The sequence below is a fragment of the Takifugu flavidus genome, chromosome 6 (assembly GCF_003711565.1).
Source record: "Takifugu flavidus isolate HTHZ2018 chromosome 6, ASM371156v2, whole genome shotgun sequence".
NCBI classification, from domain to species: domain Eukaryota; kingdom Metazoa; phylum Chordata; class Actinopteri; order Tetraodontiformes; family Tetraodontidae; genus Takifugu; species Takifugu flavidus.
Window position 1 is genome coordinate 16,477,620 of NC_079525.1, and position 27,877 is coordinate 16,505,496.

At 42.5% G+C, this 27,877-nt stretch overlaps 1 protein-coding gene and 1 long non-coding RNA gene across 3 annotated transcripts in view; one reads left to right on the forward strand and one right to left on the reverse strand.

Moving 5' to 3' along the window:
• pvrl2l (PVR cell adhesion molecule related 2 like) overlaps nt 1–27,877 on the forward strand; it is a 198,559-nt gene that overhangs the window by 153,344 nt on the left and 17,338 nt on the right. The gene's annotated exons all lie outside the window — the stretch shown is intronic.
• LOC130528058 (uncharacterized) lies at nt 11,096–11,890 on the reverse strand. The gene is made up of 2 exons (XR_008951193.1): nt 11,409–11,890; nt 11,096–11,324 (listed from the first exon to the last, which is right to left on the reverse strand). It is a non-coding gene; the product is annotated as an uncharacterized LOC130528058 (long non-coding RNA).

Genomic DNA, 27,877 nt, shown 5'->3' on the forward strand with positions numbered 1-27,877 from the left:
CTACTCTCCCCCCCCCCCGTATCCATTTACAGGTATCGCCGCCTTCAGAGCTGTATACTGACCTCCGACCCCGCTGACCCACTCAACCAGCAGCTTATTCAATTCAATTTAATTCAATATAATGTATTTTTGTATGTATTTCTACGCTCTATGACTCTCCTCTACCTCCCCTCCCCTTCCCTTCCCTCTACCTCTCCTCTCCTCTCCTCTACCCTTCTCTTCTCTTCTCTTCTCTTCTCTTCTCTTCTCTTCTCTTCTCTTCTCTTCTCTGGGTGAGACGTGTGAGAGCGGAGGAGCGAGCGAGCGAGTGGAAAACCGTGCGAAAGCGCTATTTTTTCTATTCTTATTCTATTCTATAGTTTAATTTATTGTGGTGTTTGCAAGTTTATATTAGTTTCTCGAGTGTTTGTGTGAGTGTGTGGGGCGGACGACCGCGTGCGGCCGTCATGGCGGCCAACGCCGGTTTAACCGGCTTGAGTCGGAAGCACGGAGTCAAGGTGGGTACGGGCTCCGTGCTTAGTGTGGAGGAGGTGGCGCTGGCTGTGGGCCAAAAAATTGGCCACAGCTCAATCAAATCCGCCGCCCGCATGAATAGGGCGGTGGTGTTGTTCCTTGAAAAGGTGGAACAAGTCAACACGCTGGTGGAGACGGGGATCACTGTGGGTGGACAGTTCGTCCAGGTAACTCCGCTAACACAGCCGGCGGCACGGATTACACTGTCCAATGTGCCGCCGTTCATTAGCGATGAGTTCCTGGTACGGGAGCTGTCTCGGCATGGGAAAGTGGTGTCCCCCATCCGCAAAATGTTATCGGGCTGTAAGTCACCGCTGCTGAGACACGTAGTGTCTCACCGCAGGCAGGTGCATATGATCCTCAACAATAGGGCGGAGGAATTTAATTATCGTTTCATCGTTCGATCCAAACGGGTGAGCAGGGTACAGTGGGTCAGATGATGGGTGGACTCGATGGGCCAGGGATAGCGGCTGCTGAACGGGGTGAAGGAGAAGTTAGCACAGGTGAGCGGGGTGAGGGAGGAGTGAGCACACGGGAGTGTGGTGAGGAAGCAGTGAGCGCAGGTGAGGGCACGAGTGGCGCGTCCGAGTGGTGGCTTGTTCCCGCAAAGCGGCGGAACAAGCAAAAAAGCGCCATGAAGGACAAGGGGGGCAAGACCGGAAGGCTGGAGGATACAGCAGTAGATACAGACACCAGCGACTGCAGCGAACTGTCCGGCACAATGCCAGAGGGGCAGGAAATTGACCTTTACCCCTCAAGCTTGTTTAAAAAATTCCTTACCCAGACCAAGGGCATGAAAGGTCTTGATCTGGGAACATATTTCCCTGACAGGCTCCGTTTTATCCGGTCAGCAAGCTTTTTAATTAGAAATAAGGCAACGTCAGGCCTCACCGACCCTGAAATTTACAGGCTAAGGAAACACATGGGCAAAGCAAGAAAACAGCAAAATTTAAAAATATCTTACCATGGTTTCTTGTACTTAGTTTTTACTGTCTTTGATTTTAATCTTTTCCCTTGGCATGAACATATTCAAAATGGGAACGTTGAATGTCAACGGAGCCAGGGACGCAAGAAAACGGGCACTAGTGTTCGACACAGCAAAAAGAAAACGCATTGATGTCCTGTTCCTCCAGGAGACCCACAGCGACTGCGGCATAGAAGCGGACTGGGAGAAGGAGTGGGAAGGACAGGTGCTGCTGAGCCACAACACCACCCTCAGTGGTGGAGTGGGCCTCCTTTTTTCAAGGGGCTTCACTCCACCGTCCCTGGAGGTGGAGCATGTGGTGAGGGGACGGTGTTTGATGGTGAAAGCGCGCCTCCAAAACCACTCCTTGGTTTTTATTATATTTATGCTCCCACCAACCGTACAGAGAGGAAGAGCTTTTTAGAAAAAGTCGGCACTGTTTTAAATGGTTGTGGGGATGATTTTTTATTCTTGGGTGGAGACTTTAATTGCACCGAGTCTTTTTTAGACCGCAACCATGCAGAGCCTCATCCAGCCTTGCAACATTGTCTGAGACAGCTGGCCTATTCTCATGGCCTGGTGGATGTGTGGAGGAGGATGCACGCAGACAACAGGCAATACACTTGGTCCCGCTTGAGTGAGGGTAGGATCTCCTCGGCCAGACTTGACCGATTTTATTGTTTTAAACATCATTTTAGTGTTTTTAGGAGCTGTAGCATCACGCCAGTCGGCTTTACAGACCACTCGTTGGTTTTAGGCAAAGTCGCCGTGAAGAACATCTTGCCCAAGAGTGCACACTGGCATTTTAATTCCAGCTTAGCTCAAGACAACAGTTTTAGAGATGTTTTACGGCACTTCTGGTTGGGGTTTCGAGAAAGAAAATCCGATTTTACGTGCCTAAGACAGTGGTGGGACCGTGGAAAAGTAGAGATACAGCTCCTGTGCCAGCAGTATACTCTCAATGCCACGCAGGACACACGCAGGTCGATCAAAGACCTGGAGATGGAGATAGTGGAGCTAGAGGCGATTGGCAGCTCCACAGGAGATCGAGGGTGTATTGAAACCCTCCAATCCAAAAAAATGGCCTTGGCCAGCCTGCTGGACAGTCAGGTACAGGGTGCACTGGTCAGGTCCCGGATTCAAGACCTCACTGAGATGGATGCTCCCTCTAGTTTCTTCTTTGGGCTGGAGAAAAAGCATGGACAGAACCTAATAATCCATTCACTGCTTTCGAGCACAGGGCAGGAACTCGTGGAGCCGGGCCAGATAAGGCAGCGGGCGGTGGAGTTCTTTTCCTCCCTGTATGAGAGTGAGTATCGCAGGGATGACGGCCTGTTCCATGAGTTCTGCGGGGACCTTCCTCGGGTCTCTGAGGAGGCAAACTCGCAGCTGGACAGGCCGTTGCAACTCAATGAGCTCCACGCCGCCCTGCTCAGCATGAAGGGAAGGAAGTCTCCAGGTGTCGATGGGCTCACAGTAGAGTTCTTTAAAGCCTACTGGGACATTGTGGCCCACGACATGCTGGAGGTCTTTAATGCCTGGCCTCGGGTTCCCTGCCATTGTCCTGCAGGAGAGTGGTGGTCACCCTCCTGCCAAAAAAGGGCAACCTGCAGGAGATCAAGAACTGGCGCCCTGTGTCTCTGCTGTGTATGGATTATAGGATTCTGTCCAAGACCTTGGCCTCCAGGCTGAGGGAAGCTATGGAGCAGGTCATCCACCGGGACTAGACTTACTGTGTGCCCGGCAGGTCCATAGTAGATAATGTCCACCTAATTCGAGATGTTTTGGAAGTCTCCAGATCATTGGACGTTGATACTGGTCTCATTTCGCTAGACCAGGAAAAGGCTTTTGACCGGGTTGAACACCAGTTCCTCTGGAAGGTGATGGAGAGGTTCGGGTTCAGCCCTGGCTTTATAGCGATGATCCGCGTCCTGTACTGTGACATTGCGAGTATGCTGAAGTTTAATGGCAGTTTGTGTGCTCCCTTCAGAGTGCGTAGAGGCGTCCGGCAGGGCTGTGCCCTCTCTGGAATGCTCTACGCTCTCTCCCTCGAACCCCTTCTCTCTAGGGTCCGTGCAAACGTGGATGGCCTGTTTTTACCGTCCTTTTACAGAAAAATTGTTTTATCTGCCTACGCAGATGATCTAATAGTAATGGTGCGCAGCCAGAGGGACGTAGATGTTTTATCTAATTTAACAGTTTTATTCAACCGCCTGTCCGCGGCCAGGGTCAACTGGCAGAAGAGTGAGGCCCTGGCCGTTGGCAGGTGGACAAATGGTCGGCCGGTCCTTCCCCAGGACCTTGCCTGGCGGAGGGACGGCCTAAAGTACCTCGGTGTTTTTATTGGAGATGAAGAAACTGAAAAGAAAAATTGGCTCGACACATTGGAAAAGGTAGACGGAAAAATTCAAAAATGGAAATGGCTCCTCCCCCGCATGTCGTACAGAGGCAGAACTCTTGTCCTCAATAACCTGGTGGCCTCTGTGCTCTGGCACCGGCTCAGTTGCATGGAGCCATCCTCAGGGCTACTAGCACAACTGCAGACAAGAGTTCTGGCCTTCTTTTGGGACGACATGCATTGGGTCCAGCAGGGGGTGTTGTACTTGCCCAGAGAGGAGGGAGGACAGGGCCTCATCCACCTGGCCAGCAGGACCGCCGCTTTTAGAATACAGTTTGTACAGAGGTTTTTAACAGGGCCAGCAAACCTGATGTGGAGAGATGTACCGACCAGTACTTTCAGTTTGACTCTCACCACCCACTGGAACACAAGTTGGGAGTGATCAGAACTCTTCAACACCGGGCCAGAGAAATACCCACCACATCCCAAGGCAGAAAGAAGGAACAGCACCACATTAAGACAGCTCTCAAAACATGTGGCTACCCAGACTGGGCCTTCACCAAAACCTCAAGAAAGCGAGACCCCAGCAAAGGAGAGGAGAGAAACAAACGCCGCAGCGTTTCCATCCCCTACCTGTCCGGAGTCTCGGAGAAGTTTAGGAGGATCCTCCAGAAACACGACATACCGGTTCATTTCAAACCCAGCAACACTCTCAGACAGAGGTTAGTACACCCAAAGGACAAGACACCAAGACCCAAACAAAGTAATGTTGTTTATGCTGCAGTTCTGCAGTGACCTAAGTTTTGCTGCCTTCACTCTGGCAGGAAAATCGTCAGATTTTAAAGAAGGTCCATCTACATCGGATTGCCCTAAGAAGGGTGGATGGGTTAGTAGTTGATTTAACCTGTACTTGGAAGTTGTGCAGAGGTTTGTTTCCCTTGTTTTCTTTGTATGAAACATGTGGCCAGGCCTCAGGAGTTCTTGTAGGCCTCTTATATCTTACAATTTTGAAAGCTTATGGTAAGTTCCCAACAATCAATCAATCTTTATTTATATAGCGTCTTTTACAATCAGAATTGTTTCAAGGCGCTTTCCAGAATCCCAGGGCCTAACCCCAGACAAGCAAATGTGGCAAGGAAAAATTCCCCTCCTGCTTCCAACAGAAGCATATGTGTTTGAACTCTGCAGCTATCCTTACTATTAGAGACTTCTATGATTGAAATAAGTGTCTCAATCCTATATTTGGTCCTTAAAAGCCCCAGTTTCTCCGGAGCATTTAGCTAATATAAGACTTTATGATTAAGGCATCAAATTAAAGGTCACCACTGGAGAAAAAGAATTCATATTGTGCTCATTTTAATTTGTCTGCTAAAAATTGTAGTAATGGAAAAAAAGATTTATTTGAGTTGTTGTCACATGGATTACCATGTGTCATAAATATGTGAGAAGCTTTAAAATAAAGCCTCCCGGTGTGTCTTTTTTCATTTTTTACATTTTCTTTCTTCTTTTTCCCATCCTCAGCCTAGAACTGCCATGCACTGTCACTCCTTCATTTCATCGCTCCATCATTTTTCCTGCCCCTTTGAATATCTGGGTATTCAAGTGTCCATCCATTTGTCTGCTCCCTTTAGCTTGACAAGTGGAAATGATGGGAAGAGAAAAAAGTAAGGCATCTAGAGACAGGCAGTAAGGAAGACAGATATGGCCTGAAAGAAGATGATGAAAGAGCTGAAGCTGGCATACACATAAACTGTCAAGTTTTTCATTAGCATCCATGAGCCACAACTGTAATGCCTGAAATAGCTTTATACAGAAAATGACATAACACACTCACAAAAACTTTATTCGACAAAATGTAAAGCATAGGTTTTCCCACAGATATGGAGTTAAATTTAATAGAAAGTAATTGCTAATAATTGGGTAGTTGCTTTTTGAAGTTAATTGTTAAACTTTAATTTTGTTTTTTTGGTCACTCCACTTGGGGAGGTTGAGAACCAAAGAATTATAGTCTTTCTTTTCTTCTTTATCCATCTTTGAGGATGCACAGTTAGTAGGGAAGCCTGGACCATCCTCTCCACAGCTACATCTCCCTCCTCTTTCACACACCTTTAAAACTGTTGGGAGAGATTGAGGTGGAAATTCACCTCTTTTTTCTTTAAAACAGAACTGTCCCCTGTGGTCCACAATTGATGAGTCAAGATAACTTATGACTAGATGTGTTCTCCCAGCATGCTGTGCATGAGTGTGAAATGGAAATGGTTTCTGGGGAGACAACACAATGACTTAGCAGCCAAAAGCATAAAAATAAGTCTGTGTTTAAGGAGTTCACCAGCTTATGGTCATTGAAATAAACAAATGTCATTGACCAGCTATTAATAGGCTTACTAAAAGAATGAATAATTAATTCAAAGGTCAAACTGCTCCCATGAGAGTACGACTTGGCTCTGAAGTCAGTATGAGAATGTCATGTGTAACAAAGTGCGTATGGTGCATGAAGCCATATAAAGCCTAAAGAATCAGGGGCAGCAGTGTGTGTGTGTGTGTGTGTGTGTGTGTGTGTGTGTGTGTACCTGTTTTTGACAAATAGGGGATGAAAGGCAAAGAGAATAGGTGGTCAGCCAGCCCAATGGCCCAAACACACTGCCTTGTGGGTAGCGAGTGCTGATGCACTGATGCATAGTCTACTGGTCATCATTTTCAGAGGTCCAGGTTCTTTAGAGAAATACACTGTATATTGTCCCTTGTTCCCCTCTTCTGATGCTGTCGTCACCCGGAATAGCCACATCTATCACTACCACCCTCTTTTGCCAGTTCAGCCGCACAACAATATCTGGCTGTTTCACCATCATCTGTTTGTATGTATCTGAAAGTCTCACAGGGTCTTAGTATGGTCATTTTCCACCATTTCTTGAGGTGTGTCCTATTTTGACCTTGAGATTTCCAGTCTAAAAAGATCCTGAACACTAAGCCAGACAAGTGGTTATGGCTCATTCCCTTTATTGGGGTCTCTGTGCTGTCCTGCAGTCTACCATTTTCCATCTAATGGTAGATTTCCTAATATTGGCCACTTCTTTGGTGGGGTTGGTTCTTTGAGGTTGCTTTTGACTGTTGGTCCTTCCCAGAATTATGCTGTCTACTTGCTTAGCAAGTCATCACTGGATGCCATGTTTCTGATGTATTATCTATGTTGTTTCACCCTGGATGGTAGAATTGATGTCCAGTGGTCCTCAGCCTCCCTGTTTTAGCTTGCTGCTTGATGAACAGTCTCTTGTGTTGTACACTGAAAGCTCCAGAAAGTTAACTGCCACTGTGGCACTATTTGGACTTCACTTTTATGTATAATTTAAACAAGGGTATGAATGATACTTAAGATATCTTGAACAAATAACGTTTTTGTTCGTTTGTTGATGAATAAAGCTGCTCAGATTTTCCCCCCCTTTCATGGATCCCAGATCATATTATTGTGACGGGTATGGTATGGACCCAAGTGCAGTACAAAACAGGCAATGAACTGATGATCAGTTAATAGGTTTATTAACTGCAATCTGGCACACAAAAACAGTTCGAGGGCGGGGCAGTGGACTTGGTCGAGGCAGGCAAAAGTTCAGTAACCGGAAGGCAGGCAGAATCAGGCAAACAGTCCAGAGAGAGACTGGCTGAGCTCGTGGTCAAAACAGAAGACAGAGGTAATTTACCGGGGGTCAGGCAGGTCAGGCAGAACAGGCAGGTCGTATACAGGCAGGGTCGATACCGGGAAGACAGGCAGGTAAACGCTGGAAAGTCTTGCATTGCTGAGAACAATCTGGCACCGAGTGAGTGTGACGCTGGAGAATATACCGGTATACTGATAGGTGAGCTGATTGATGAGTGAGAACAGGTGTGTGATCAGTGACTGAGAGTGGGTGTGGTGATCAGAGGGTGTGGTGTGAGCAGGGCAGTGGAAAAGTACTGAGTCCATGGGCTGGAGCAGAGTGTGACAATTATATGTAAAATACAAAAATGATTAGTGCAATAGAAAATAAACTATAATCATGGTTAATTATAAATATACTGTATCCATTGTAGCACGATCTGTTCTTCGTAGTCTTTTGTGATCGAAATTTGTGTCGTTCTGCAGACAGAATTCTGGGCTAAGTACATAAGGTCATTGATGATGCCTCTTTCACTGTAACACACACTAATACGTACACACATATCTTTATCACTGTGTAAAGATATATGTTTTTGAGGCCTAATGGGACTTTTTTACTTGCCAGGACAATTACCAATGTGTTTGATCTATTTCTGCCTCTCCACCCCTCTCTCACTTCCTCATCTCTTTCTCTCTCACTGTCATTTTTTCAATGGTGAGCAGTAGTACTAATAACATTCATGACCATGGGCGTTGATGGTAATTGTGAGTATTTATTTATGTAAAAGAGAAGAATGTCCAGATCTCACAATGACAAACAAACATTTCTATTTGCATTAAATATTTTTTCTTCATCTTTCTCAGTAAAGAATGTCCATCAGTCCTGCAGCAACCTTGAGAATCAGAGAAAGATGGCAAGAATAAGTGAGAGCTGTAATGTAATTGACTGCTGATACAATGAGAATGTCTCTACTGCATGAGAGGTTATAGTGCTTTCATATGTTTGAATTTAATCCATTCAGATGGTGGGAACATCACCCCTCAGCCGATCAGACATAAACATGAAGGGAGAAGGAGGGAGAAGAGCGAGAGAGAGCATTTTAGTGTGTAAAAGAAAATGGCCTTTGTTGAGGGAAGAATGTTTTTGTGCTTCATGCTTGAATGATATGTGTTTCTGCCAACAGCTCTCCCAATACATCTGCTCATATAAACCTAATTTACATAAACAAACATTTGTTTTTCAGGCATTAAATGCAGCATGGAATGTGTTTTTGTTTGCTCTAAATTAGGTTTATCCAGAAAACATATTGCATTTGGAAAATGTGCCTTGACATGTCCACATTTTCAACACATGACAAGTTTCAAATTCCATGAAAGAAAACCTCCTGAGCTAAACAATATAGACTATTTATGTGCATCATCTTCAGTGTATGACTTAGCTGCTTCCCTCAGCAAATCAACTGTCTCCATCGAATCCTATCCTCCGCATCCTCCTCTCTTTCACTTATCACTCTTTTCACTTTCAAGTATTTGTGAGAGTCACATGTGATATGTTCATGCAAAAAAATCTCTTCCTCGCCCTCCTGGGCGGTGCCTCCTTCCTTCAGACTCGGGTCCTCTACCAGAGGCCTGGGAGTCTGAGGGTTCTGCGCAGGATCTTAGCTGTTCCTAGGACTGCGCTCTTCTGGACAGAGATCTCTGGTGTGGTTCCTGGTATCTGTTGGAGCCATCTGCTCAGGTTGGGTGTTACTGCTCCTAGTGTCCCGATCACCACTGGGACCACTGTTGCCTTCATGCCCCACATTCTCTCTATCTCCTCCTTCAGCCCATGGTACTTCTCCAGCTTCTCGTGTTCCTTCTTCCTGATGTTGCTATCACTTGGGATTGCTACATCTATCACCACCACTGTCTTTCGGTGTTTATCCACCACCACTATGTCAGGCTGGTTGGCCACCACCATCTTGTCAGTCTGGATCTGGAAGTCCCACAGGATCTTGGCCTGCTCGTTCTCCACCACTTTCGGGGGTGTCTCCCACCTGGTTCCTGGGACCTCCAGCCCATACTCAGTGTTGTTCCTGTACACTATGCCAGCCACCTGGTTATGCCGTTCCATGTATGCCTTGCCTGCCAGCATCTTGCACCCTGCTGTAATGTGCTGGACTGTCTCAGGGGCATCTCCACACAGTCTGCACCTGTGGTCTTGTCTGGTATGGTAGACCCTGGCCTCTATTGCTCTGGTGTTCAGGGCCTGTTCTTGTGCGGCCATGAGTAGTGCCTCTGTGCTGTCTTTCAGTCCGGCCTTTGCCAGCCACTGGTAGGTTTTCTCGAAAACAGCCACTTCCTCAATTTGTCGGTCGTACAAGGGCATATCCTTCCATGGTAGCCCCTCAGGCTCCTTCTCCTTGGTGGGCTTTTGTTGCCTGAGGCATTCACTCAGCAGCCGGTCAATGGGGGCCATCATATCCAGTTAATCACACGGCTGTGTTTTTAATTTTAGATTGAATTTTTAAATGACACAGGAGTCATGTGGTTCTTGTTTGTAAGTATTGTTGGATCGCGATACCTTTCAAGTGTAGCTGCCGATCTGCGTGTTCTTTGAATGAAGACTTCGAGAAGTAAAGTATCAATTTCAAAATGTATTTAACAATAGAACCAATTCCAGACACAAATATTACAGAGCTCCGGGCCAGTTCATAACCCTAGCAACAACAGAGTTAATCGTCAGGGCACGAAGTCTGACAACCTAGCTATCCCTTGGCCCAGTCTTTTATAGTCACACACATGCAAATTCACAATGTCCATGCAATCCAATCCAGATCCCCTGCTGAGATGTCCTCGTCCTCTTCCTCCAGTCCCATGCGGTGTTGGTAGGGTTCTTCTTTTCCATTGTTTTCCCAGGTGGCCAGCTCCCATTCTTCATGCAAATGTGATCATCAACCCCCTGATGTCCTGTATACAATGAGTGGTTGACACCCCCTGCCTGACTGGCTCCTGAGATAACAATAGAACAGACAACAATCCTGCAACTGGAATGTCTCTGTTCTTTATTATATTTACCAATGAGTCTACCTTCCCTAACTTCTAAGAGAAGACAGAAACATATGGTGAAACACATAACAAGATAAAGACAATTCTCATCAGTATCATGATAATAATTTCTCCAAACAGTTTTTGTTTCGCCATATCAGGCCACATTTATCTACAATGTAAAACCCAAGGATCTATGCCCTTTTGTGTTGAAAGTCCCACATTAAGGAGAGCAGATGCTGACCCACAGGCTCATCACTGAGGTATCGTGCAAAGTAAAGGTCACAACAATTTACAAGTGGTCAGCTGGCCTCTGCCTGCGTCAGTGATGATAACAGTAGCAATGACTCTGTCAGCCATGATTACCCTGTTGACCTTTTAACATTTTTGCATAACAGAGTGAATGCTTTTCTCAGGGCCTCCTAAACTTCACTTCTGTTTATATTATGTGTGCGCAGATGCCCGTGTGTGAGAGTCTTGTCTAATATATTCCATCAGCGATTACAAAAACTATTTTTTTAACTAATACTTAGTAATAACTAAATATAATTGATGCCTCCGACAAGATTATCATGGTATCAGGTATGGAGAGGACCCAGTAGCAGCACAAATGAACCAGATCTCACTTAAAATAGAGTCTTTATTTGTGGGCCCAACAGGCACACAGTAAACAGATGGACTCATTACGTCACTCTGGCTCAACAGTGGAGTCAGAGTTGATCAGGAACAGGCAAGTGCCAGTGAGCCACAAGCAGACAAGACTCAGAAAACAGTAAGCAAATCTCAGAAGGTCGGTGGGACAGATGTTCGGTGGTCCTACTGGGGCTGAGATACAGCAAAGGAATCGCAATCTGGAAACAAGTGCTGGGAAGTCAAAATAAAAGCAAACGCAATCTGGCAATGACTGAGTGGAGTGTTGCTGCAGATGTACTAACCTGATTGGCAGTGGTAAGCAGTGATTCGGGAGGGGGCTCCAGAAGTGGCTGCACAAGCGGAAATTTCCACTGCAGTTTGAGACAGGAGGGGTCTGCCTTGAGTAGCGCAGGAGAGATGCAGAGCAAAATGCAACATAAGATGACCCTATAAAATATTGTTTATGTCATTTACCTCAACCACAATCCCTTACGGCTACTTCAGAGGTGGTCTGCAGTCATGGGATTCTGAGACTACGCAATATTTAGATGATTTAGGGTGTGGAGAGCAGTAATTGGAAATGACGGAAAGTGCCGGTTATTATCTAAAAACAGATAAAAAAGGATAACAGATATGATACGAACACACTGAGGAAAAGTCAGTTTTCTTACCTCTTTTCAGAACAAGGACTGTAATTTGAGAACTACTGGCCAACTAGCATTGCTAAAAACAAAGATAGATAACCACTTAGCAAACCTTTGATATCACAGTTAGCTATGTTTCCAGTAATATCATAACACATTGGACTGTAGTTTGGCCATTGTAGTCACCTACATAAGTAGTTTCATTACTCTCACCTTACCTTCCACAAAGTGTTCACTGCATATTATTTTTTTCTCAATATGATCAGTTGGCGCAGCCACACACAAGATAAACCTTTGACATGATTTTGTTTTTTTCCTACAGGCAAATCATTACCTGCCACATCTGCAGTTGTGATATCACCTGCATTATATTGTTCAGGTCATTTCGACCACTGTTGTGTGCTTGTTATAGGATCCTTTAGTGTCTTTGCTGTTATTAATGTCTTTCTGGATTACATTATTTGAGTAGTTTGGGGCATAATATTCTGTGTAATTCTGAAATTATGATCAGATTATGATTAGATTAGATTAGGATTATGATTGGTAAAACAAATGCACAGGTCCATCATGTATAATCTACTTTTCTTATGGCATGTTTACATACATATTTAAAAAACACCTTCTGATGTGTAAACAAATTCTTGGGACTCAGAAGTGGGCTCTTGAATCTGTGTGGCTGAGGTCACTGAAGTTGTTGTGCAGCCCATGCGTCAGAGGGCCGACTGTGGATGAGATCTGCAGGAGTTCATGTAAATTCTCAATGTTGGAGGGCTGTGTTGGTTGAGCTGCCTCTGTAACATACATACATATTTCCAAGGAAATAGGACCACCACCGCAGTTTTCCAATATGGAGGAACGGCGGTGGTGGTCCTATTTCCTTGGAGAGCGTTTGTGGGCGCATCCCATTAGGCTGATATTTTTCACTGCGAACATTGATGCAAAGCAAAATAGAGCTCTCCAGGAGGCAAAAGTATAAGAAAAGGCTCTGATCCTGCTGTTGTTGTTCACACTCTTGCTGGACTGCTCTGCCTCTAGTTGGGTGACTTCCACATTTCCCATCAACCCCCGTCGCAGCTCTTTTTACATCATTTCAACCCATTGGATATTGAGAACGGTAGGTATCCAGTCGTTGGCCCAACTGCCATCTTTGAAGTGTTTCTACTTAATGACCCATTTGTCAATGAGCTTACAACTGCCTCACCTCAAATTGGGTCAAAAGATTACTAAATGTACTACTGTCTTAAATTTTCATTGACTACAAATGTGTTAGAAACACATTGATCTTTAAGATGAGTTTTTTCAGAATCAGCTAATTATCATAAGCAGACTGTCTCGATTAACTTAACTCATACATTCCCATAGTCTTAATGTATTTACCCCTAGAAGCGGAGTGACCAATCACTTCAATGGGACTGCCTGGAACAGTTCTTTTCATTACCTAGATGCTACAATTTTATCCCACCCCTGACGCTCAGTGTCTGTGGGGTCAGTGGAGCAGTGGGCCAGCTATTCGCCACAATAAGTTCAGGCCCTTTGAATCTTATAAGACAAGATGGAACAAATGGCAGGTCTTTCATTTATATTTTGCTTGGCCATATATTCTGCTACTGCTGCTGAGACTGTTCCTGCAACCCCAGAAAAGCAGAGGAAGATAATGAACAGTATGGGTTTTGTTCAATATGAAAGGCTTTATTTGGATATCACCTGGTACCTACCTTTCTTCACCCAAATACTTTCCTTCTTTACTCCCTCTTTTCCTACCAAGTTGCCTGTGAAAATGTATAAAGATATTTTACCAATACCAATTCCTTATATTTCCTCTGGGATGAGGAGGCCTCTGTATTATGAATTTGATAATCTGAACAACAATTGCTGCAGAATGTTTGTACAAAATAACAGCTGGTGGGTGTTCCTATATGACTGCTCCCATCAGCAGTTGTGTGCTGCATAGTTTCATCATGCATTTAATATCCCATACCTAATGTTTTTTGTGGAAAAGAGTACGATTTAAAACACCATTTACCCTCCAGTCCTTCTGTCTTCATATGGTTCTTCATTCCTACATACATTATTTATCATTTATAATAATAGTTTTTAATTTTTTTTCATAAATTCACTAACAGAATTTAATCATGATATCATATAATTCAATATAGTTAATATAACATTTATTTTCTGTTCATATTATTCTGGAATCATATATTGCAATATATGAATGCAATGGTAACATGTCTTAGTCTTCAGAAAACTGGGAAACCTAAACTTAGACTGGGACTTAAATTTGGACACAATGTCCTATTTGGGAAAACTATGGAAGGAAATGTGAAAGCTATACACTGTAATATTGAAATAAAGATGTATACATCATGCATGAAGGGTTTAAAAACCTTTGTCTTTGTCCAAATCAGTTCTAGTTTTACTTCATCTTCTGACTGAGATGATTGACCATTTAGAACTCTATTTGTAAACATGTCCAAAGATTTTGAAGAAGACTTGGGTATTCTCTTGTTTGTAGAAATGTTTCTCAAACTGAGCATTTAATTCATGAAAGTGTTAACATGCAGCTCCTATACAATGACGCATTTTAGACAAACTTACATTATACATGGCAGATGATCAGTGCACTAAGGAAAGACAGATTAAACAGCTAACTAAAATTAATCTGATGAGAAGATGAAGGTGGGGATCGCAAAGGCAAATCGACTCCATTGATGTTAATGTCAATTAACTATCTTGGTCTATCAAAGTCTAGTTCAGAGCGTTCCAGAGTTCCAAGAGCAGTTATTTGAAGAAGCTAAGCAATTTATCCTTCAAGAACTTTCATGTTGGATTGCATAATTTAAAAAAATATTAATTTATAATTCCAATGATGAATTTGTGTGCACATGAGAGTGTTGATGAAAATGCTAAATATTCTGAAATACATTCTTTGTTTGTCTTTTGGCGCTTTCCTATGCTTGTTCAATTAGGAAAAGGCCGTATAGTAAACCTAGAGCTCCCTGGAGGGATTAGAGTATATCCTGTTACTCGTGGCAACACCCCAGGTTGAGCTGTAAATTGCTCCTAGGCGAAGGATGCTTGGATTACTCCAACTGATATCCAATACACCCTTCTCCTGAAAAATCACTCAATAGTTGTGATCTTTGAAAACAATAAACTGCTTTTATGGCCTAAAAGAATTATACTTAACTTGTTTATTGGTTACTTTGAGAAAAAATCCAAGGTAGTTTTCTCTGTCAACTGGACTGGGTTTCTTCTCTTGAAGACGTTTCGCCTTCTATCCAGAAAGCTTCTTCAGTTCTGATATCGCTGGGGAGAGAGCTTGAAAATATATAGCCCCTGTGGACCATTTGCATGCTAATGATCTGGGTGGTCACCTGAGAGTCGTTAGCAGGGTCGTTGGTCGGGTCGTTCACCTAGTTTCTGTTGAGGTGTCTCCCCTTTGTCTGCTGGATAACATGGTGGTGAGTCACTGGGTCTCCTGGAATGGTGTGAATGTTTGTTTTGCTGTTGGAAGGAGTGGAGGACTGCATTGTATGTGGGTGATAGGAAGTGCCTCAGGCCACCACCTCTGTTTAAGGAAGGTTTTTCCAATTTGACATGGATAGCTTCCTTGAGCCCCCTTTCAAACCAGCGGTCTTCTCTGGCCAGTATCCTTACTTGGCTGTCCTCGAAGGAGTGCCCACTCTCCTTTAAGTGTAAGTGGACTGCTGAATCTTGACCCGAAGAGGTGGCGCGTCTGTATTGTGCCATTCTTCTGTGGAGAGGTTGTTTGTTTTCCCCAATGTATAGTTCCTTGCATTTCTCCTGGCACTGTATAGCATAAACAACATTACTTTGTTTGAGTCTTGGTGTCTTGTCCTTTGGGTGTACTAACCTCTGTCTGAGAGTGTTGCTGGGTTTGAAATGAACCGGTATGTCGTGTTTCTGGAGGATCCTCCTAAACTTCTCAGAGACTCCGGACAGGTAGGGGATGGAAACGCTGCGGCATTTGTTTCTCTCCTCCTCTCCTTTGCTGGGGTCTCGCTTTCTTGAGGTTTTGGTGAAGGCCCAGAAATTGAGAAAAAATAAACATCTAAAAATCTCTAATGAGGTTCACTGACATTCAATTAAGGCTTGAATAAATAAATACCTGCATGATGATCCCAGCACCTACAGTGTTGTGCAAATGACTTTTTCACAGAACAGAAGGTGAACACGTATTTTCTGTTTAGTTGTGAAGCTATAGCAAGTCGTTATTTTCTGTCACCTGTCACGCACGTACTCCAATCTATATTGATGTCTACATGCACAAAGAAGTACTCCTGCTGTTAACAATCACAGCTCACTGCCACATCATTTTCAGATTCCTGCTCGGCATCGCAGAGTTTCAGAAATCAATTTAAGACCTAAAACAGGGGTCAAAAGACAAAAAGAGGGCAATCCTTCTATTTGTGTTATCGATTCCATCAAGCATCTTGAGTTTAAAAAAAAGCTCAGCTTTAGCGTATTATATTTAGTGAAGGTATAAAAAGCCAATTCTTCAGAGTCAGATCTATTATTTCTACCCAAAAAATAAATATATGAATAACCTGCTAAGACTTCATCTGCTGGTTGCTAATAAAGGAAAGTGTTAGTGTTGTTGAAAGCTTTTTTGAAAGAAAAAACAATCCACCCAGAACATGAAGCTGATCGGAAGTGCAGACTTGCTTTGAATAATTCATCATTACAAGTCCATTGACACACCAAAATACAGACATGAATAATGTAACGTGTAAACATAGACTTTGAAGGTATGTGTGTATGTTATGTCTTTCTATGAATGAATTGCTTTTCTCTCCTCTCCAAACTCTAGGCTCTGGGTTCTGTAGAGCGTCATTAGACAGTGATTTGCTATTGACACTATAGTATATTTAAATACATTTGAAGGGTCTGTGTGTTTTAAATGAATGTAAATTATAGCAAAATGCTCTGATAGATGCTGCATGGTCAGAACCAGTTAGGTTAAACTGGAAGGCAGAATGAAGACAAATGACCGGATTCACACCACTAAACATCTCAGTTTGGTAAATGAGTCCAATCTTACTTTCACAAAAGTCTGGTAAAGGAGAAGCAGGTTGAAGTAGACGAAAGTGAGACTTTGGGGTGGTAAGTTAGTGCTGATGACCATGCCTAACAACTGGCAGCATTTCCATATCCTTGTTTTCATGGTAAAATAACCTGCTTGAAGAGTTTAATGTAGTTCAAAACAGCCAGTTTGTTTATTCTTCTTTATTTTTTTCAAAATCTCAAATTACACTGGCTAGTGGCTTTTACAAGAGCTTTGACCAGCCTTGTATTTTGAAAAGAGCCATAAGCAAAAGAAAGGCAAGTGTGAAAATCCCAGTGCTGCTTTAAATCCATTCCACCATCATATTTGTAGAAAATCTGAAATGAAGGCATGTCTTTGTGGAAGTGCTGAAATAGAGATGACACACAATCTTGTCTACAACTATACTGTTAAGGGATGAGGGGAAAACACTTTTGAAGCTTACCATGTCCCTTATCCTCAAGGCTAATTCACAAAGCCAGCAGCAAATTCTCCTCTGAAACTAGTTTCAGAACACAAAAGTCAATTGTTTCTATTTGACAAAATTGCATGTACCTATGGATGTGCACCTATGCTGCTACCATGCTTTTTTTGGTCGGTCATTCTTGTTTCACACTTTATTTTTGTGGGTCCTCACAGAGACCAGAAGACCAGCAGTGAGGACAGTTCTTGGAGCTATTTATACTTTGTTGTAAACCCAACACAGCTGGATGGTTTTTTTTTCTTTTGATATATAATATGCTAGTTCTGATTCTGTTTTGGTTTTATTTTGTATTTTTTTTGAGTCTGGAGCAAAATAACCAATGAAAAAGAGTATTTCAAGTTATTTTCCTTTTGATGAGATAGCAGTACTACCTTTATGCTAGATTAGGAACTAGTTATGCTGAAGTCAGATATTGATTTTACATCTGCAGGACATTATTTGGGTAGTTCTGCATGATATCATGGTTCTTGAAAAAAAGGAGACTCTGCTGTAGTCAGTTCAATGAAAGGAAAGCTGATGTCCCCTGAATGTGACATTAACCTGTGGTCCATTGTCCATCAACCATCAGTGTACAAGTGGATTTACTAGCTTGAAATGCTGAAAACAGGCTCACAGGCATAGCCACAAGTTGTGATTTCTTCTTGCTGCAGTTGAGTAGTGTTGTGCTCAGGACAGAGGTTTCTATGTTAGTCTTTACAGCCAGAGTGAGCTTATGAAGTGAAGTGTTAAAGCTGCTATTATTATTCGCTCCCCTCTTCCCTCTCTTCATCTTTGTTCTCTGCTTTTTCAGCTCCTCTCTTTCATCCTCTCCTTTTCCCCAAGCCATTAGTTCCTCACCTTTTTGCTCTCTCAACTCCCTTCATCTCTTATTTCCCACTTTTTTCTCCTTGCTTCTTTCATCTGCTTTGCTCTCATTTTTCCTCAACTACTTGAACTGTCAAATTTTTTAGACTGTTTCCTTTATTCTTTTTCTCCCACCTCCATTCCCAGTAATGGTTGTGAGAGCAGTCAAAAGGTAAAGGACTGAAATGACATTATCCACACTGACAACATTTAGCATTCATCAACAGAACAATGCACATTTTGACTGTTAAAACTGTTTATATTTAATGTTTCAAGCCCATCTGCCATGAAGACTGTGCCTTATCAGATCACCTAAACTACTGCATATTAAACTGTAAAAAAAGTCTTTGTTTCAAGCCAGATTCTATCGTAATTCCATTTTTTTCTTTTTTTTCCCTCTCCGGACTCAGTCCCAAACACAGTATATGCCCACAGCTGTTTTTAAGCACGGGTAACCCTAACCCTAACCCTAACCCGTTCTACGAATAGCCGATTAAATACTGCCGATAGACTGTTTACTTCTGGTGTATCTCTTCAGGTGCATTTACATTGTCTTTCTATACTTAATTGTCCAGTCTCTTTTTCAAACTTGCAGGGGAAGTATGAGCCCTGATTGAACAGAGACAAAGGAAGATTTTCTTTCCTTTTTTCTTCAGTGACTGGCGCGTTTATATGATGCGTGGTAGCTTCAGCCGTCGTTCCGTCAAAAACTTTCCTGACAATCTGGATGAAGCATTCCCACCAGCTTATCAAAATCTTGGTCTATTATCGGGTCATTTGACAGGGAAGTGTATGTTGATTATACTTATTCCCACCAAATCAAAAAGGTAGATATTAGCAGGTGTTACTGGGTTAACCGGAGGGAGAGGGGTTTCATATATCATACCCTATATCACACCCCTCCTGTTTACTCATTTTTTTGACCAAAGTCTCCAACTTGTGTGACTGTGTTACAATTTTCCTTGTCATATTTTCAATGATCAAAATCTCTCCTTCAACTCACACATTAAATTAGTCTCTAGAAGTGCCTTTTTTCACCTGAGGAACATCACAAGGATTAGAAAACTACTGACCCACCATGATGCTGAAAAGTTAGTCCATGCATTTGTTACTTTCAGGCTGGACTATTGTAATTCTTTATTATCAGGGTGTCCAAACTCCTCTTTAAGAAGCCTCCAGCTGATCCAAAATGCTGCAGCCAGAGTTCTGACAGGTATTGACAAAAGAGCGGTCTAACCCTAACCCTAACCCTAACCCTTTTGACCTACAAGGTCCTCAGAGGCCTAGCTCCATCCTACCTGGAGGAGCTAGTGACACCTTACCAGCCCAATAGCCCACTCCGCTCTCAGAATGCTGGTCTACTTGTGGTCCCCAGAGGGTAGAATGGGGGGCTGAGCATTTAGCTACCAGGCCCCCCTGCTATGGAACCAGCTCCCTGTCCAGGTACGGGAGGCTGACTCCATTGCTACTTTTAAGATTAGGCTTAAAACCTACCTCTTTGAAAAAGCTTATTGTTACTAATTCTGTAGTTCCAGTTATTATCATAGACAGACAAATTATCATACTTAGGGGGTCGTCTAATCATTAGGTTAACATCTTAGCTATGCTGCTATAGGCCAAGGCTGTCGGGGTCCAGAAACATGATCACCTGACAGGCCTCTGTCACCCCACTGGGTCATGGTTTCCTCTTCCCTCCTCTCCTCTCCTCTCTTCTCCTCCTCCTTATCAAGTAGACTAGTAATGCTATTTCCTGTGTAGTTTTTCTGCTTGTCCCCCGCCCCCCTTCTGTATCCATTTACAGGTATCGCCGCCTTCAGAGCTGTATACTGACCTCCGACCCCGCTGACCCACTCAACCAGCAGCTTATTCAATTCAATTTAATTCAATATAATGTATTTTTGTAACCAGCAGTGGTGTGACACAAGCCTTCTTTGGTTGCTGAAGCGGTGTACCCACACATTTCTCTAAATGGTGCGCTGATACAAGCATAGCAATACTTAATGTACCATAGCATGTATCAGAAGCTGGATGACGTGCTGTGTTAGGAGCAGCATGGTTTTTTTTTAAGTTTAATAGGGCAAGTTAGTGAGGCGACGTAACCAAAAAAAATTCAGTTAGATCATCAATCATGACACATACTTATCAAACAATACTATGTGTATAACTGATTTGGTGTGACAAAAACAAGCCAGAAGTGCTAATAAATGAACAGGAGTGTATGCAGTGTTCAAACATGGTGCAACCATCTTTACAAGTCTTCTTGGCATTGTGAGGATCCTCCAACTTTCCAATCCAATCTCTGGCACATTCCAGGTGAATCTTCCAACTCAGTATTCTTGATTACCATGGACTATGGTGTATCCTGGGTTTAAATCAAACATTGACTCAATTACTGAGGACATACAGCAGGAAACTCCACAGTAGAACAGAACATAGAGAGGGGGGGGACAAAAAGTGTATCGTCACTTTAGCAATGTTGCACTGATTGTGTTGGGTGCCAGGGGAATAAATGACTTAAGAGAATCGCACAATAGTGGCGCAAAATAGCTTGTGGTGGTGTTATAGATCATAAATTAGGGGGAGAAAAAGTCAGAAATCACCCATGTTTTAATATCTGCAATCATTTGTCCTTCTAGGAAGTTTTTGTCCACTTCAAACATGTCTGACTGAAATATTGCGGTTGTAGAGGTTGGTGCTGTGCACGATCGTAAGACAGCTTGAAGTTTAAACACACTGTGAAATGGAAATAATCGAATAACGTATTTTCATGACTCTAAGGCGCACCTAAAACACTGAGATTTTCTCAAAAATCGGCCGTGCACCTTATAATATGGAGCGCCTTGTGTGTGGACTGAGTTCCAAAATCTTCTATGCGCCTTTTGTGGGTGCACTACGGTAAATGCTCCGCCAATCGATTAGCGGCACACCTACGTGTAAGGACCCCCTAAAATGGCGCCGGTCAAGCAAGACGCGTATGAATGAGGCTTACTTTAAACTGCAGGCCATCGAATATGCGTCTGAAAATGGCAATCGAGCAATCATAGTGTTTTCGCTTTTTGAGGAGGCGGCATCTCTCCATACGCGCAAGGACAACTGTTGCGCAGCAGCTGCCAGCGGATTACCAGGAGAGGATGGCCATCTTCCGCACCTACTGCCGCGACAAGATAACCGCGCCCAGCCACATCACCAACATGGATGAGATCCCTCTGACTTTGACATCCCTTTGACCCACAAAGTGGAGAAAAAGGGACCAGCACGGTGGCGATATGCACAACGGGGCACGAGAAGTTGTCGTTCAGCGGCGGGCAAGTTATGCCACCATATGCGGGTGGATTGTAGACGCATGGGCTATGATACCGTCTTCATGTACTGTAAGAGCTTTCACAAAATCAACACTGAGCCGGAACCGGTCAGTGAGTCCGATTCAGATGATTAAGAAGAGGAATTCGAGATGTTGGACATTGAAATAGTGCAGCTGTTTAATTCAGATACAGAAGATAAAAACTTTGATGGTTTTGTGGCGGAAGAATGAATATTTTGTTCAATAAATGTGTCGAAACTCACTGTTTTACTTTTGTTGTCATTTTTTACTGTATGTTTCAGCATGCGCCTAATAATACAGTGCGCCTTATGTATGTTTTAAATACAGAAATAGCACCCATAACTGAGACTGCGCCTTTTAATAGAGTGTGCCTTATGGTCGTGAAAATACGGTAAATGTGAAACAAAGTGTCTGACACAGTTTAATTTGTGGCTAAATGGAGGACTCATCCATAAATGCAGAAATAATCTTTTCATTTCAGGCCATATTTGTTCAGGAGGGAGAGAGACATAAATCCCGTCTGTTCTCTTTACTCTACCGCACCACGTCCCCCACTCCACCCTTTTTGCCCTTGAACTCCCGTTGGCACAACTTGGCCTTCTTGGTTGTATCATCAAACAAACTCACACATGGGATTATAACATCTGTACCACAAAGATTCAGAGTTGATCTTTCGGATCATTTCAAAACAAGATCACAAAACAATTCTTGTTACACACAGACCCAAGTTTCTTAAATCCACAAGCCTTCACACATAAAGACAACATGAATGGAAAATGAATATTTGCAGCCGTTTCAGACTTTGCTTTATTTGGTGGGTTGGCCTTGGCCCCAGGTGATCTGACTATAAACACACGTTAGAATCTTGTTTTCCTTCTCTGCTGCCAGCACAGATCCCGATTCCCAACATTTTACAATAAAATCCATTCACAACACAACAATGATGAGTTTCTTTCTATTTACACCAGCGAGAAAAAATGAAAGGAAAGCTGTCAAGAATGTGTCATTCAATGGCTCATATGCTGCAAGCGTTAAGTTTGTCAGATAAGATGACTCCTTGGGAAAGAATATCATCTTTTTAAGATTAATTTAGGAAAATATGACAAATGTTTGTTTAGTGAGGGACTCTCCATGACTTGTGTGCAAATTTTCTTATAGTACATTTTGATGATAGCATGTGGAAGTAAGGTGATGTTGTTTAGGAAGGAAACATAAGTCACTTAAGCCTCAGAAAGTAGGCCATTATTGTGACCTATAGATTTCACCATTGTAGTTGACTGCTTTTCATTACTCGGGCCATTTGAAAAACCTTGTACATAGTGTAATCCTGGAGCTTGCCAACATTGTAGCTACTGTTATGTGTAAATATTGAGGTTATATCCAGTTATATGAGTGTGCACTGGCATCTGGACACACTGCACATTCCTTGCTGTTTACACAAGTCAAATATTGTGATTTGCAGCCAATTCATATCGGCAGTTTGTACTGCTTTTAGCCTGAAGGGAATGCTGGGAAAAAATAACTCACAGAAACGCTCACACACCTTCATACTGATTTAGACATACTGGCATGCACACAGACACACGTGCCCTAACATCTGCATCACAATCACCAGCTGGGAAGTAAATGTCGCAGAGATGACAGTGGAGGAAAGCACCTGAGCCCAAATGACACCAGCTTAGCCGCTCCACTGTTTTGTCACTCTTGTACATGTCCAGCAGTCATTTTCTAGTCACTTTTAGACATTTCTTTTTTTTTTTGTAACCTGAAGAAATGGAATGCCAAACACCTTCCTTTTGTGCTCCTCCAACCATTCCTGAACTCTTGCCTTTTGGCAGGGTGCAGTATCCCGTGCAACATAATGGTCTGCAACAATGCTTAGGTTGGTGGTGCTAAAGTAACAGCAACATGGATTGCAGGACCCACGGTTTTCCCAAACCCAACATTGGCCACCTTCTTCCATTGCTCCATGGCCCAGGACTGATGTCGCCACAGCCATTGTTGAAACTTTCAGCTGCACCCTGATTACCTTGCAGTCATATACAACAAACTGAAATGCATCATGTAATCTGTCAGAATCAACAGAAACATCTTATAATTTGAGCTGCAGTCTAGTCTGTTAGACTGGACCACATAATATAATCACAGTACATGCTAATTAGCTGCTACATTAACATAATAAAAGGGTATTTGGGGAATAATGCATGCTAATTTATTCCATGGTCACCATGTCACCTCATGACAGAAGGTGTCCCAGAAGGGTAAAGGTCAGTGGGCATTATAAAGAGTTTCTGTAAAATCTGTTAAATCTTGAGGACTAAAAGAGAAACGAGCAGATAGACATTAAAAATATGTTGTTCAAAGACATCAGAGTGCTTTTTTATTAAACTGTAATTAGCTAAGGAATTGTTTTTCTTTTTTATATGTCTATTTAAAAGCCAAACATTGGTTCATTTGTTGCATTGAGATGAAGCAGAGAAACAAAAACCTTGTGTAAAAGCAGTCTCTACAACATGTTTAACACTTTTATTCACACTTGTTTAAAATAGTTTTGCATATCCAGATGGATTTTCATGTGATATTGGAAACGCAAAATGAATGATTTTTTTTCTGTCTATTATTATTAAATGATCCACAAAAATAGGTTCCTACAGGTTAAGTTATGCAGCATAAGTTAGAATTAAGATTACATGTTGTTGTTTATTAGAAATGCAGAACCTGACCTCTGAAGATGCAGTTTTATTTATAGTGTATAGTCATTTTGGAGATTTGAATTATAAGCTTAAGGGGGCTTAATAATGACAATGAATGTTTTTACTATTATTGTATCAATATGTTTGAAAGGAAATGAAATGGAAATGTAACTGCATTACAATTCAGAGGCTGATCACTGCCTGGATATAAAAATGTAGGGTGTATGAAAAAGAGAGTGTGTGTGAGTGGTTATTTTCATGCTAGGTTAGCCACCATAACAATTAGAGTCTTGTTCATTACCCCTCATTAGTATCATACTCTCTCTCTCTTTCTCACTCACTACCACTGTCTCTCGCCTTCTTTCTCTCTCTCTCTCGCTCTCTCTCCTTTTAAGGCTCATCAAGACCCTCATTAATAACAACTTTGCCATGATGCAATTATGCAAGAAACATCAAACAAGCTGGTGTCTGCACACAGACACCACACATGCAGACACTTCAAACACTCGGCTTTACTTAGTAGAAGATTTTGAAACTTCCACAGCTTGCAGGGGTACCTACACTTCTATAAGTAGCTTTGTTTACATTTATATGTGTCAGCATCTGTCATCCAAATCATGTCATTATCATCGGTTCTGTTTATTCAAGCAGCATCGGATGTTTAGATCTGCTAAATGTTTGTCTTGTCAAGCTCAAGAGCTAATTACTGTCCCCGTCCTGCAACATGAGATTTGAGCTGTCTGAATGAGCCGTCTGAATGCCTGAGGCAGGGCCTTTCCCACTGAAGTAAAATTATTATTATTATTAGTAGTAGTAGTAGTAATAGTAGTAGTAGTAGTAGTATTGTTGTTGTTGTTGCTGTTATTAATGTTCCTGTAGATGGATTTTGGTCTGGAACTTTCCTGATCAGATTTGATTATATTACTATATGTGGAACTGCTATGAGAATAGAATGTTTGTTCTTTTAGTTTCAGTTAAATCTCTATTTCCTGCTTATGTTTCCTACTTACTTAAGATTTTAATTATTGCAAAGCAACATCCGAAGGCCAGTCTTCAGGCATGTAACATTTTTGCACCAGCTTGTCAACACTGCTAATAAAATGCAGATCCAGTTGCAGTCTGGAAACATCCCTAGAAAGACTATAAATGTGCAGAGACTGCACTGAATTTTTATATGGAGCCAAGCTGTATGCCATGTAGGATGCGTACTATGGACTCCCTAAAATTACTGGATAGAAATTTGATGTCTGCACTCTGTTTGAACTATGTCTGCGAGGCTATTTGTCAGAGGCTGGTCATTTGGGAAATACTTGTAAGATTTATGTACGTGCAGCGTGCTTAGCTCCTAGAAACCGATTTTCCTTCTGTTCACAAGAGCTGGTTCCTTTTTGTCTTGTAAAATAGCACATCTCATTTTTGGTAGGAGAAAAAGCCTGGGGGATAAAACATAACTACAGATATTACCCAGCAACTGCTTTTATCAACAGAATTACATTTAGTTGGTCAGGAGTAGAAAAATAGACAGAAATAAGTGAAAAGATGAAGGAGCTTTGATTCAGGGATGATAGAAAAGCAGATCGACTGAGCTCTGCCACTGGATGTAGAACTTGTAATCTCTGAGAATTATGGTTGGCACTAATCAATTGTCAAGGAGTCAAAAACAACAGGTTTATGGTTTTGGATGAAGTAAAAACGTCTTGTGGAGTTCTCTCCAGCATTTAGCAGTGTAGCAGCAAAGAATCTGATATGTTCCAGGTGCAAAAGGTCCCACTGAGGAAAAATCACAGAATACTGATGAGCTTGTAATAGAATCATCTCTCCCAGCAAAATGACATCCTGGACTATACTAAAGATTCCATGAAACGATATTGGAGTATAATGAGATGTTTCTCTGGCCTCTGTCACCCCACTGGGTCATGGTTTCCTCTCCTTTCCTCCTCCTCATCAAGCAGACTAGTTATGCTGATTCTTGTGTAGTTTTTCTGCTTCCCCCCCCACCCCCCCTTCTGTATTCATTTACAGGTATCGCCGCTGTATAAATAGTGTATTTTTGTATGTGTTTCTGTGCTCTGTGCCCGTCCTCTCCTCTCCTCTCCTCTCCTCTCTCCTCTCCTCTCTCCTCTCCTCTCCCTCTCCTCTCCTCTCCCTCTCCTCTCCTCTCCTCTCCTACCTATTCTATCCTCTACCTGTCCTCCCCCTTCTCCTCTCTCTCTACCCAGCCCCCCATCAGCAGGAGGGTCCCCTTACATGAGCCTGGTCCTGCTCAAGGTTTCTTCCTGTTAAAGGGGAGTTTTTCCTTGCCACTGTTGCTTGTCTGGGGTTAGGCCCTGGGATTCTGGAAAGCGCCTTGAAACAATTTTGATTGTAAAAGATGCTATATAAATAAAGATTGATTTTATTTTATTTGATCTGATCTTCTTTTAATCCCAAGGAGGCCACATATTGTAAATCATTGCTATCTTTTGGGCTGTTTATTAAGTTCTAAATTATGTTTTTTGGCATTTAAATGTTTACAATAGGCTCATTTTGGTCAAAAACAGACTTGTTCTCCTCCTGACATATCATATTGTGTGACCACTTGTTATTTTATCTCAATATAAATCACAACAACACTAGTAGAACAGAGCAAATTGCAGTGATTCAGCCGTTCTCCCTGCCATTTTGTCAGAATGTGGTGTTGGCCACACCGGCTGATGTGCTGATTCTTCCACTACAAGGCCTGTTGCATCCCCAGCTGACACCACAAACCTTTTGTTAGCCTCACGGTACGAAATGGTGTGACCCAATCGTTCAATCTCTATGTGCTTACAGTTAAATGACGTGATGTGACCGGGGGTTTCTCAGGGAGAATAATGCCCTTGGCCGCCACTAAAACATAACGTCAATTTCCTCTTCAGTCTCAAACAGACTGGGATGCTTTTTCACTCACCAGAGTTACAGCAGTGTCTTCAGTTGTGCCACATCACATAGGAGATGTGATGTCCACTATGTTCATTATTCCATTGTCTTTATCTTGTGTTTCCATCACTATCTCTATTTATTAATACAAACCCATCATTCTTTGTGGGGTCGAACAGCATAGCTAAAACAACAGTTTGGTGAAAGGAACTTTGGATTAATCAAGAGTAGGGGTCATTTTCTCTCCTACCCAGTTTTAAGGAAGTAAACTCAAATCCCAGGTGAAAGCTAGTGTCTACCTGGTAGAACAGAGCCCCTGTTGGATTACTGGGCTGGATGCACTGCTGCTGCAAAGATTTCCAAGGAATTGACAGATTTTATTTATCCCAGAGAGATTGTCAACATAAAATGGGGGGAAACAGTTTCCACAGTTTATACTCACTACACAATATATATGATTATAAAATCCATACAAAGGTGCAGGAATTGTATATGTGCAAACTGGGAATTGTATGCAGGTGTGCAAATACTCTGCATAATTATCCATATGATTGATTGATTTGGTCCAGTTTTGATTAGCCTGAGGCACTGAAAGGTCTGACAGTACTGGGGAGAAACAACCCACTCTTATGTTCCTCAGAGCGGCAAGCTTGAACCCATCTGGAAGTGAAACTGATGTACTTTCATTCCTGAAGTTTGGAACAAGGAGATGATGATGATGCAAATGATGATGATGGCGTTCCACTGAAATTGGCTCCAATTGCTCCAACCGATGGATCTGTCTATCCATCCATCGTATCCATGTGTTCTCTCTGGTCT